The sequence below is a fragment of the Schistocerca cancellata genome, chromosome 2 (genome assembly GCF_023864275.1).
Source record: "Schistocerca cancellata isolate TAMUIC-IGC-003103 chromosome 2, iqSchCanc2.1, whole genome shotgun sequence".
Classification (NCBI taxonomy): domain Eukaryota; kingdom Metazoa; phylum Arthropoda; class Insecta; order Orthoptera; family Acrididae; genus Schistocerca; species Schistocerca cancellata.
In genome coordinates, this window is record NC_064627.1 from 832,309,628 (window position 1) to 832,322,977 (window position 13,350).

Genomic DNA, 13,350 nt, shown 5'->3' on the forward strand with positions numbered 1-13,350 from the left:
TTTACTAAGAATTTCGTATTGTTTGAGTATATACATCCATCAGTTTTCTTTCATCTCCATAGTACTGTGTATACGTAATTAAATTTCATCGTATATGTAATATGGTGTATATTCTTTGTTTTTGTAGATGATTTCCTAGCAGATGAAGAAGGGGAACAGGGAGGGATGTGTGCTGGAAATACGTAGGAGACATCAGAGATCTTACGTGAGTGTATATTCCGAAAAAAATATATTTTTGTTTCCTGTAGTTTTTGCGTGTGTGTGCTCTTTTTTATTATTAGATCATTATATTGAATCGATGGACCTTCCCCAATTCAGGTGAGGGCGAAATGCCACGGAGTGTGGAGGAGATGTGAATGACCTTCGTCGCTGTGAGGAGATGAGGGAGATGCCAAGGAGCCAGAGTGAAATAGGTAATACAGACATACTCTGCTTACAAAGAATCAGTATTCTTTCTTTCCCTGCAGCAGCAGTGGCAGCAAGCGATGTCTGGAACGTTGTACTTAATTTTGTTTTTCATTGTTGTAAAGCGGCTGTATCAGGGAGGCAATTCCCACAATACTCCGTGGTTTCGCTAAAGGGGGCGGCGAAGTCTATAACATCAAAACAAGGTTCTGTGTGGCGAGCTTCGCCGACAAGGGCGCCGCTAATGGCCGCGCTGGAAACCGTCGCCGCCGCCCCCACCCCCGCCACCCCCGTAGCGACCGGCACAGCACCACTGGCGTCCATGTACTGCCCTTCCTCAGGTCAGCGGGTCAGGGCTGCAGCAACCAGGCTGCTCGCCGCGGCCCTTTTCCGCAACATCTCCTCCTCCTCCTCCACCGCTGTCACGTCCTCGCCGATCTCGGACGGAACAGCACATATTGCTCAGCGTATCACTGCAAGCAACTTCATCGACTAGTTGTAGTTATAGTATTAGCTATAGCAACCATCTTGTTTCCAGTGGCAGTTCCCTCTCCCATCCTTTTAGTGAAAGACATCAGGTCAGTGACACCATACCACACTTAGGATACACAGAGATTGCAGACGCCTTTGAGGAGCGAATACCCTTCACGAAGGTCGAGAATCCGGCAGAAGGGTACAGAGAACCTGTTCATTTTGTAAGAATGTGGCTTCCTGTCAGGGAAAAGGGATCCTCAAGGTAGTCGACGATCTGCGATATCCCGCCATTAAATACAGTCCGTTGCTCTGCATCAAACTATCACCTGTCACCCCCCCCCCCCCCCCCCCACCAAAGTTGATTCTGTGTTTGAAGAATCTAGTCTTCATTATATTTGCGGGGGAAATGCCGTGATAACGCGGAGCACGTCAATTGCCGAGTGGTTTCGTAAATCCACCTTGAGTGCTATACTGGGCCGAGATGGAAGTGAAAGGGTCATCTAAAGCACTCAGCTGAATACTACAGCTGGACGTCCATACACATGTCTATGATCCAGTAAATGGAGGGTCTAGCTATTTCAAGGTACCTAAAGATATAGCTGATAAGCATCTATGTATTAATGTCCAAAATAAAACCGATCAGGCTTTTTTTGCATGGTCAATCCTGGCTTGCAAGAGAAATTACACAAAAGATTCGCAGTGCACATATCGATATGGCAGATACCCTGACATTCGTAAGTGTTATAGCTCTGTGGTATCGAGTTCCCTGTGAAGATCCAGGACATACCTAAATTTGTGGCACAGAATACCGGAATATCGGTTCATATTTATGGCCTGGAGAAGAAAAGCAAGTCACATGAGCAGGACAAACATATTGTCGTCGGTCCCCTCCATTTCTCAAAATTTGCCAGTGAGTGCAAAATGCATGTAAACAAACTCCTATTCTCCGATGAGAAAAATAAGGAGAAGGGCAATTATCATTGTGTTTGGAACAAAGACATGTCCCGACCCCTTTCCTCCCAACTATCAACCGATTGTCATGTAAATCATATTTGTTAAGGGTGCCTGAATTATTTTTGCTCAGACAAGTTATTAGCGGCGCATCTAGAAGATCTCGCCTCTAAGGACCCAGTACATGTTATTATGCCTACTGACGAAAACACATTCAAACAGTTTAAAAATGCGCACCACCAGAAGCGACGCCCATTTGTGGCGTACACCGACTTTGAATACCTCCTTGTTCCTGTGACCTGTTGTGAAGCTGACCCTACAGCCTCACTACCACCTGTACAGAAAAACACGTACCATATGGAGCAGCATACCAAATTGTACCGTCTTATGATTTGAGTCTTAACCACTACAAATCTTATGTCGGGGTAATCCTGCAGTTTGGCTGCTCAGTGATCTCGAAAAACTTTCATGGGAGGTTGATAAGCGTTACAGCAACAAAGTTCCCATGACCAAGTCATGGAAGCTTTGGGAACGCGGTTGACGTCATATTTGTGAGCTGCTGTTAGTTAGAAAAGCGGATACTCCTCGTTGGGACCATTGTCGTCTTATGGAAAAGTTCAGTAATGAACCTCACAATACCTGCAATTTGATATACCAGCTACCAAGGCACATACCCGTTTTCTTCCATAATTTAAACGGGTATGACACTCACTTTCTAGCTGAGTACTTGGATGATTTCGGTTGGGAGGAAAATCAGGTCAGTTTCCTACCTGAGAGCGTCAAGAAATAGATTTTATTCTCGAAACGAATGACGGCAAGAATAACGTTCCGCTTCCTTGATACGCTACGTTTTATGCAGGCGCCACTCCAGAAACTTGTTGAAATTCTACCTCAGGAGAACATGCATATAACTCGAGCTGCTTATCCTGACGAGGAAAAATTTCAACTTGTGACTAGGAAGGGGTTTTTCCCACATGAGTATGTGGATAGTACGGCGAAACTTGATGAAACCAGACTACCCAACATAACTGCACTCTCAAGCAACCTTACAGGCGATGCCATGGATGTAATGAGCATGCCGTGAATGTCCGGTGGGAATTCAACATCTCCACTTTAGGAGAGTATGCACGGCTTTACATGGACACAGAAGTGCGCTTGCCTGTGGACATTTTCGAGAAATGCATGACCATATTCTATGGATCCCTCCATTTATTGCCGGCCGGAGTGGCCGTGCAGTTCTAGGCGCTGCAGTCTGGAACCGAGCGACTGCTGCGGTCGCAGGTTCGCGTCCTGCCTCGGGCAAGGATGTGTGTGATGTCCTTAGGTTAGTTAGGTTTAATTAGTTCTAAGTTCTAGGCGTCTGATGACCTCAGAAGTTAAGTCGCATAGCGCTCAGAGCCATTTGAACCTCCTTTTCTTACACGGCACCTAGGTTGTTTTGGGACACAATTCTCAAGAAAACGAAGTGCAGCATTGAATTATTGCGTGCTTCTTTTCTTTGAGCAAGGGATCCATGGGGTACTTTGCCAATGTATCCATAGACACACGAAGGCAAATAACCCGATGGGTGACAGGTTCGACGCATCCCTTGATTCAAGTTACATAATGTATCTGAATGTAAATAACTTATACGGATACGCCATGCAGCAATCATTGCCGATTGATGAGTTTCAATGGGTGCCCGAAGACGAATATAATGGATTAGGTGGAAAAATCACGGGGAATATGGCGGCTGATTCTGATGTAGGGCATGTGGTGGAGGTGGAACTCACATCACCTATTAGTTTTCACGATGCACACGCTGATTTGGTGCTATGTCCAGAGCAACTAATACCGCAAGGAGGCTTCACTCCAAAACTGACGACAACACTGGGGAATAAGTGGAGATACGTTATTCATTATCATAATCTCCAGTAGTGTCTCAGCTTGGGGATGGAGCTGATTAGAATTACCCGGACTATCTCCTTTGAGCAGTCCCCCTGGTTGAAGGAGTATACTGATCTGAATATGAGACAGAGAGCTTCAGCGACATATGGATTTGAGATTTTTACAAATTAATGAGTAATTCAGTTTTCTGTAAAACAATGGAGAATTTGAGGGAACGACGTGAAATTTTGATTAAAACCGAATGGGATGGGCGTTAAGGAGTAGGAAAATGCATTGCCAGAGCAAATATTAAGTGGGTCACCACATACAATAAGAACTTTGTTGCTGTGGAGATGGCGAAGACTGCAGTAGAGTTTACGAATCCTATTTATGTGGGGATGTGCCTACTAGACCTATTCAAGCTCCACATGTACCGGTTTCATTATGAGTTTGCGAAAACTGATTGTGCAGATCCTAAATTATTTTATATGGATACAGATAGCTTCATCTATTGGGTAAAGAACTGTGATCCATATGAAATAATGAGGTACCAAGGTAATCTAATTGGACTGATGGCTGATAATTCTTACGGTATTGTTCCACAGAACAAGAAGGTTATCGGCCTTATGAAGGATGAGACGAATCGATTGCCGATCGTGGAGTTTGTAGGTCTGCGATAAAAAATGTATGCGTATTGCACAATGGAATTTGCCACACAGAGGCGCGCTAAGGGTGTGCATCATATGGTATCGAGAGCCCTCTCTGTCGAAGAATATTTGCGGTGCCTGTACAGCGATGTTCGCGGTGCTTCACCGCAGCTACCGCATATGGTGCGGCATACTTGTATTCGATCGAGGGGACACGAGATGTACATTGTGCTGCAGTCTAAAATCGGCCTGTCACCTCATGACGATAAAAGGGTCATTTGCGTTGATATGATGGGATTAAAACACTCCCGTATTCATGCTATTCACTTGTAGCGAGAGAAGTGGTGGGGGACTCTGATTGAGTGAGAGAATGAGAGAGAGAGAGAGAGAGCCTTCTCGACCAGTGTTACTGATTTAGTGTGTAAGTTAAAAGTGTCTATGCACTGGAATAGCAGAGTCAAATTGTACCTCAAGACTGCTATAGTGTAATCTCAAGAACTGAACTGTAATCTCAATAACTGAATTGTAATCTCAGGAACTGAACTTTATTTGTGTGAACTGAGTAACCGAGGTAGCAGGGGTAAAATACAGGAAGCGAAGGGCTATTGACAATTTGTACAGAAACCAGATGGCAGTTATAAGAGTCCAGGGGCATGAAAGGGAAGCAGTGGTTGGTAAGGGAGTGAGACAGGGTTGTAGCCTCTCCCCGATGTTATTCAATATGTATATTCAGGAAGCAGTAAAGGAAACAAAAGAAAAATTCGGAGAAGGTATTAAAATCCATGGAGAAGAAATAAAAACTTTGAGGTTCGCCGATGACATTGTAATTCTGTCAGAGACAGCAAAGGACTTGGAAGAGCAGTTGAACGGAATGGACAGTGTCTTGAAAGGAGGATATAAGGTGAACATCAACAAAAGCAAAACGAGGGTAATGGAATGTAGTCGAATTAAGTCGGGTGATGCTGAGGGCATTAGATTAGGAAATGAGACACTTAAAATAGTAAAGGAGTTTTGCTATTTGGGGACTAAAATAAATGATGATGGTCGAAGTAGAGAAGATATAAAATGAAGACTGGCAATGGCAAGGAAAGCGTTTCTGAAGAAGAGGAATTTGTTAACATCGAGTGTAGATTTAAATGTCAGGAAGTCGTTTCTGAAAGTATTTGTATGGAGTGTAGCCACGTATGGAAGTGAAACATGGACGATAAATAGTTTGGACAAGAAGAGAATAGAAGCTTTCGAAATGTGGTGCTACAGAAGAATGCTGAAGATTAGATGGGTAGATCACATAACTAATGATAAAGTATTGAATAGAATTGGGGAGAAGAGGAGTTCGTGGCACAACTTGACAAAAAGAAGGGACCGGTTAGTAGGACATGTTCTGAGGCATCAAGGGATCACAAATTTAGCATTGGAGGGCAGCGTGGAGGATAAAAATCGTAGAGGGAGACCAAGAGATGAACACACTAAGCAGATTCAGAAGGATGTAGGTTGCAGTAAGTACTGGGAGATGAAGAAGCTTGCACAGGATAGGGTAGCATGGAGAGCTGCATCAAACCAGTCTCAGGACTGAAGACCACAACAACAACAACAACAACGTCTTTGTTGTTATTATTTACAAAAAAAGACCTATCCCCTGTTGTATTATATGACATTAGTTTTTCTGAAGGTCGGTTCTGTTAAAGAGGTGAAGTTTAAACTAGAAGACAACAAAATATATAGAATGGCTGCATGGAATTACGCCTATCATGCAAAATGAATTGGGTTATAGGAGAAAGAGGCACATGACCTCGTCCTCTTACAAAGACATATAGGAAACATATCTAAAATTATATCTCCTGTTCAACTTTCGTAGTCCTGTCTTCCTCAGTTGCATGTAATATTACGGTATATTGATAATTTCTACTTCTGGACCGCCTGACAGCAACTGAATAAAACACAATTTTAGTGCCATACGCGTTTCGCCTTTATTTTCTGCAAGGCATCATCAGTGGCAGGTTGCGTGGACAATTTCTTACATATTACGGTCCTGTTGCATTTTTGGTGTTGTTCTTCTTCTTAGGAATGCCAATTTGCGGTTTTTTTCCCACGTTCCACAGCACTATGAACTGAATGCTTGTTTCATTGATGGAGAGCTCAGTGCCTCAATGCGGATAGTTTTCCCAGTTGGTAGAGAATTTGGAAAAAAAACTACCCAGATAGCACAGTAAGCCGGTTTCAAACTTGTTTCCAGATGTAAAGTTCAAGTATATAAGATTGATCAAAGCTGGAATATTCAGGCCTGTTAGTTGGATTCAAGCTTGAAACAAACATCAAAGTTGGCAGAGTTCAAGCTATATTTCAAGCTTGACTTATCAAGTTTGGCTCCAGCTGTATCTACACATGTGGAAAACAGCCTGGTATTTACAGCTTGTTTTAAGCTACATAATTATTAATCTGAATTTATTGAACCTAATTAATTAAATAAATATCAGAATGGAAATGGTGTGAGGAAAAAATTATCAAGACATGTATATTTAAATTTTTCTATTTTCAAAGTGTTTAAAATTGTTTTATTTTAAAATTTAATTATTCTGAAGCCCCTCCGGCCCCAGCACACAGACCAGAGCAGGATCAAATATCGCTGACTTCTGCCGGTATAATGATCCTGTAACAGGTAAAAGAAAATGTTAGCCAAACCTTAACATAAAAAATGTAAAAAGTTGAAACTGATCAACCTAAATATAATTTATGCCCCAGATTAGCAAAATAACTTCAAACTCATTGATGTAGTAAGAATCATTAACTAGTGTAAATGACACTGAGTAAGCAGCTGCTTCTGGTGACTTCATTCCAAAGAGTGTAAAAGTAATTTGAAATAATTTTTTGCTTGAAATTTTTAAAGCAAAGATGACATTTGGGTAATTTTGCGATGACTTCATGAAGAAGCCACACATCAGTATTTCTAACAGTTTCAGGGCCATTTAATCTGAATTATAAAGAAAGTACTGTTTAGAAAAATGTAGACGTTTTATTCTATCCACAATTATTTTTTGGTGAGTAAACCTGAATCGAAATGAAATAAAAGATGAAATCGAAATGAATTTAAGAAATTACCAGTTCAGTGGAACTGAAATGTAAAAGAACAAAATAAAGGTGAGATTTTAAAAAGGTAAAATAACTTTAAGTTTTAATTTATTGGTGCCACGTACTAGAGAGCTAGTTTAAAACGACCTCTTTTTGCTGAACAACTTGTAATATGTATTCTTAGCTGGTAATCCATTTCACTTTCATCCAGGCTCAATTTTTCTATGTAAAAGAATATGATATTTCTTTACGTTACGTAATAATATTTAACATTTGTAATATTAGCGTACCAGTAGAGAAAAAAGCACCAACGTACCTGTAATACACTAATATCCTCTTCAGACCCGGTGTAGCAGTAAGGCAGGAGACGGCACACACTTACCGAACTATTTTCCAGTATAAAACAAACTCCATAACAGTCAACAATCATTAACGCGCGTCACAAAGGTAAAATGGCCGTAAACCTAGCAATTTTTTTTTTCCTTTATTGGGTTTCGATTCCCCCTAAGGGGGCGGGCTGGCAGCAGCTTATTACACCGCTCTTCAGCCTACAGAATTTTTTAAAAGGATGAAGATAATAAAAAATAATAACAGGTGGCGATAAAATCGGTGACTTAAATGTAAAAATGGCAGAAAATTCTGGAGCGTAAAACATAAAACACAGGGTCGATGAAGCTAATAAAACACACAGGAAGCAGAAAAACAATAGACAGAGAATTAAAAAAACACGGCGACAGTCTGGGTTCTGTTCGCAAGAGATATAAAAAGCACACCCAGCGACAGCATGATTTCTGTTCGCAACACTGTGGAAGGACGCACAACACCGAACACTCACTGAAACACTGCGCTAAAGTTGGCACAAATACGACATACCACACCCGAGAGCAGGTGGGGGAAACTGGTCAGATGACGGGAAAAAAGGGGGGGGGGGGGGGAAAGAGAGGAAAAGTGAAGGGGGAGGGGGAAAATGAGCCAATGGAAGAGGAGGATCCATAAGAGGGGTGGGGGGTGCTGAGCAGACGGGCCAGGGATTGGGGAAGGCAGAGGAGGGGAGTACAAAAGGACTCGGGGGGAGGGGGAGAGAAAGGAGATGAGAGGCGGGGAGAAAACACAGGATGGAAGGGGGGAGGAAGAGGGAGCCCAGGGAAAGGACGGAGGAAAGGAGGGGGGGTTGAGGATCAGAGTTGATAGGAAGGATAAATGGAGGGAGAGAGGGAATCATCCGGGAGGGGGAGCTGATGGAAGCCACCTTGGGAAAGGAGATGTAGGGTGTAGAGATGGAGGGTAGGGGGGACACAACGGTGAAGACGTGGCAGGGGGCGGGGATGGGCGAGGAGAGGAGCAACCAGGGGGTGAGGGGGTTCAAGACGGCGGGAGGTGTAGAGGATGCGGATATGTTCGAGGAATAGGAGCAGATGGGGGAAAGGAATGAGATCATAGAGGATATGCGTGGGGGACGGGAGGCATATACGGAAGGCGAGGCGGAGTGCTAAACCTAGCAAAGTCAGTGCAAGGCTTATAAACGCTTGTGGCGCTTCCTGTGGACGTCTATGGAAGCTATGCTGCGAGCGCATCTGCTTTACAGTCTTCCAGGGAAATTACAGTTTATTTCAAGCTTGGGAAAATTATTTTAATTCAAGCTAAATTTTTACAGCTTGATGTAAACTGTGTAACAGGTTGATTTTTCAATCTTGAATTTTCAACTGAACCTAAACTCAATATCCACCTTGAAATAAGCTGTGTAACGAGTTGATTTTTCAATCTTGAATTTTCAACTGAACCTAAACTCAATATCCACCTTGAAATAAGCTTGAGTGCTAGCTGGGTAGTTGTTACACATTGTTTTCAAATAAAATAAAATGTACCACAACAAAAGATGGAATTCTGATATTGCAGGTTTGCATGCACGAATGCATGCATATTTTAAGATTTAATGTAATAGTATTTCTGGCTTCCATTATTACAGCATTACAAGAGTACAAATAGATTTTGACGAAATGGGTGGGGGGAGGTGCAGGGAGCAGTAGGCTCAGACGGAACGAAACAGCTCGCTGAAAAAAAGTTTTAGAAACAAATGAACTATAGAATGCGCTATCATATGCCCTCCACAAAGCCCTCCCTACCGTTCCGTAAGGGAACAAGTTGGAACAGATTGGGCGATATTTTGCCGTTTGAGTTATTAATGACAAAATTTTGAGCGAGTTTTCTAAAGAAATGCAACCATCGATGTTTGATCGATTTTTTTGGATCAGCGCGTTATTAGGGCGACTCAGGCAAATCCAGCGCAGCGCAGCACAAAAACTATAAACGGCAGCACTTACATTTAATTCAATTGCAACTAAGAAATGAAATAATTAACAAAACAACCACTGAGCTGAAGTAAGGCAAATGTATTGTCCAAAATTTGTTAGTTAATTTCAGGTTGGGATGACGGTTGGAGAGTGTAACTGATAATTAAGGAAAAGGGTGGGTTTGGTGGGGATGGTTAAGATATTGATTTGGATTTTTGGGGATTGATCCATCATTCTAAATTTTCTTATGTTAGTTAATTTTCTTCTGTGGATTTTTTTTTTTTTTGTATTTTACTTCATTTCGGTGATGCGGCCTTTTTTTTGCGGAGGAGTTTGCGTATGGTAAGTTTAGTTTTTTATTTTCATGTTGTACAGAATTTGTCTATTTTGATGTATTTCTTTGTCGTATTACATAGTTCTGCTTAAGTATGGGTTCGTCAGCTGCAGTATGGAATACAAATTTTGCAGTCGTTGCGCTTTTTCCCTTACCTAGTACTAGTAACACTACGATTTTTTCGGTTCTATGTAAGGGCTACTTATGTAACATTGATGCCATTTACCTACATAGGTCAACTAAAGAACAGGACACAAATGTTAGGTATGTCGCTACTTTTCGCCTTCGCTAGCACTAGTATCCTGTTTTTTAATAGACGTATATAGGTCAACTGACGTACAGGATACGCATGTTATAAATGTTATTTCCCATTCGCTAGTACTACTATCCTATTCTTCAGTTGACTTATATAGCTAAACTGTAGAATGGAATACAAATTTTATTGTTGTCGGATTTTTTGTCGTCGCTAGCAAGACCTATATAGGTCAACTGAAGTATGGGATACAAATATTTTGTGTGTAGGTCTTTTCGCGTTCGCTAGTAATACTATCTACGTAAGAACAGAATGTTAGTAGCAGCGGACGCGAAAGAAACAACACCTGCAAAATTTACCTCCATTACTTCAGTTGACCTATATACGTGAACTGAAGAATAATATGCTAACGCTAACGAAAACGTCAATGTACGTTAAATTAAATTTGTATCCCGTACTGCAGCTAAGCTATACAGATCGACATAAGTTGGAGATAAAACTCATGTAATTGTCAACTGAGATATTCCATGCTACCGTTACTTCTATCCCTTTTTTCTTCACTTTTTACAGAAGTACTAGAACTCAAACAAGCGATATTCTTAACATTATGTTCGAAATATTGCTTGACGTGATATATGTCTACCATCTGCTTTCTCTCCTGCATACCTTTGTTTATGAACACTCGTCTTTGCTGTTAAATCTGTCTAATAAATCATCTCTGACAAATTCCGACATCATTGGTCAAAGCCGACAGGTTGCATCCCGTTCTTCAGTAGTGCCGTTTTTCCTAAGCTCTGGAGTAATTAATTTTTTGTGGCTTCTTTAAGGACTGCTGATTACCGGGATTTTAAAGCATTTTTGTAGTAGATTTGAAAGCTCTGAGTTATTTTAAGATGGCCTTGTTAGAAATGACAGAAACATGTGCAGGAAGGACGAATAAAGCTGTCCTGGTCTTATTAGGGCCATTGTGGCCTTATTGGGCTCTCAGGCCTGCTTTTCTCTTGCCATGTTTTATTAGTTAATTTTTTATTTATTTTCTTCTTTTCCCAAGATTATTGTAGGCATTTTTGCCTGATGAAGCCATTTAGCCTATGGAGTGAAAGTCAGCTCAACCAACCTAATAAAATCAGTGTGGAACACCTCCTGAAATGGAACAGTCAGCAGCACTTTCATCATCTAGGGGGAGGTTCTTCAGCGACATCTTAAGGAAGAAGAACGGCACCCAGAGGAGAAAAGGTTTAAATTATGTGGGAATCAGAGTAACTCAAAGTTTATTTTTTTTAAAGGTCAACATGAGAACAAAAACTTTGGGGAAAACCTCTCAAACATGCCACAGGGTCTCGAAACTGGATACATCTACTACTAAGGTATTGTTTCACCTGGACTGTGAACTTGGTCAAAGATATGAGCTGTTGCTCCTGCTGTGGACCATATGTTCATGAGCCTTGTGCCTGGATCGACAAGAAAGACACAATTTAGAATTGTTATTTTGTGAATCTACAATGAAATCTTATGACACGATCTCATTCTGAAAATTTGAATTTTTCTTGTTGCTTTTCTTTTAATATGTAATAAACTTGTTTGACAGTTTATTCAGCATTTCACTATCTCCAACCCATCCTTTCCTAGACATGGCCTCATTGGGGTACATGGAGTGGTGTTATTGGGCACACTGCATGCCCGAAAAAGACCATTTACTGCATTTTTAAAATTCTAGTTCAGAACATACTTGAACTATATTCAATGACCAGAATTTATGTTTCTTAGTAGCTCAAGAGCTATTCTAAAGGTATGCAAAGTTTCAAGTTAATCTACTGAGTACATTGCAATGAAAAATCGGCATACATTCAGGTGGCCTTATATGGCAAATTTACCTTACTCGTCACTACAAAAAATTCTAAGTAATCCACATTCCTACAGCATTGCTTTCTTATGACTCATTGTTGACTATGGAAAAATGAAGTGATAACTTCATTCACTGCAGACAACATTCTTGTCCTGTACCAAGCACCCAAGTTTCATGACAGTTCATAGACACTTAACGGAGACGTTAATGCTCAGACATGGTGCTTGAGGGCCACCCATTGTTAGAGCACATAGGTTGGCAGTAATTTCAATTATGAACACTTCCTCCTCTTTCTGACAAGTGCCATTTGTTGGTAACATGGTGCAAAAAAAACACTCCATTATATAACACAATGCTACTTTAAATTAGCACCAAACAGTTGTCAACCATTGTTTGAGTTTTGAAGGAATAAGCTTTGCTAAATGTGTTTGAGGTTTATCAATATATGTCCACCTAGTGACTCGAGAACTGGAAGAGTGACTTTTTTGTTCTATAGGGTATTTCTGAGATGGAACCCCCAAACACGGAGATCCTTCTTCATGAGACCATTTGCGCATCTGTAGCACTGTTAGCTTGTAAGGTTGCGTGGGAACGTGAGGGGATGCATAGTCATAATCTAGGTTCCAGTTGACCATCACAACTGAGGACTGAAATTTGTGCATGTTTTACTGCCATCTGACAATAAGTAATGGACTTTCTGCAACATTGTGTGTCATCCAGCACCATTATGTTGGAGACTAGCAGCTGCCAGACTAGGGAATTACAGTCCCTTGTGTAGGCTGCCACAACACAAATGGCTGCATCCAGAGTGGAGCCATAACTGGCAAGCACGGACTGCTGATGAATGGTGTCGCATCATTCTCAGCAACGAGTCACAGTTCTACACTTTTCCGGATGACCACCATCAGCAACTATGGCAGCGACCTGGGGAGAGGTCTCATTCTTCCATATGTTTTGGAGAGGCACAGCAGCGTTACTCCTGGCATCATGGTGTAATGAGTCACTGAGTACAAGTTCACATCGTAGTTGATAGTGACTGAGGGAACTGCGCGATGACACGACAATACATCACAGACATCCTCATACGTTAACCTCTCATGTGACAACATTGTGGTGTCATTTCCAACAGGACAATGCTCATTCACAAAAGGGACATGTTCGGTGCACTGTCTGCACGATGCTGAGCTATTAACACGGTCAGCAAGATACCCAGATCT

At 41.5% G+C, this 13,350-nt stretch overlaps 1 protein-coding gene across 1 annotated transcript in view; it reads right to left on the bottom strand.

Moving 5' to 3' along the window:
- Positions 1-6,886: 6,886 nt before the first annotated feature.
- LOC126162729 (uncharacterized) overlaps positions 6,887-13,350 on the bottom strand; it is an 85,552-nt gene continuing 79,088 nt past the window's right edge. Inside the window, exon 6 of the mRNA XM_049919390.1 lies at positions 6,887-6,990. The gene's annotated coding sequence lies outside the window, so the exon portion shown is untranslated. The remainder of the gene's footprint in view (positions 6,991-13,350) is intronic.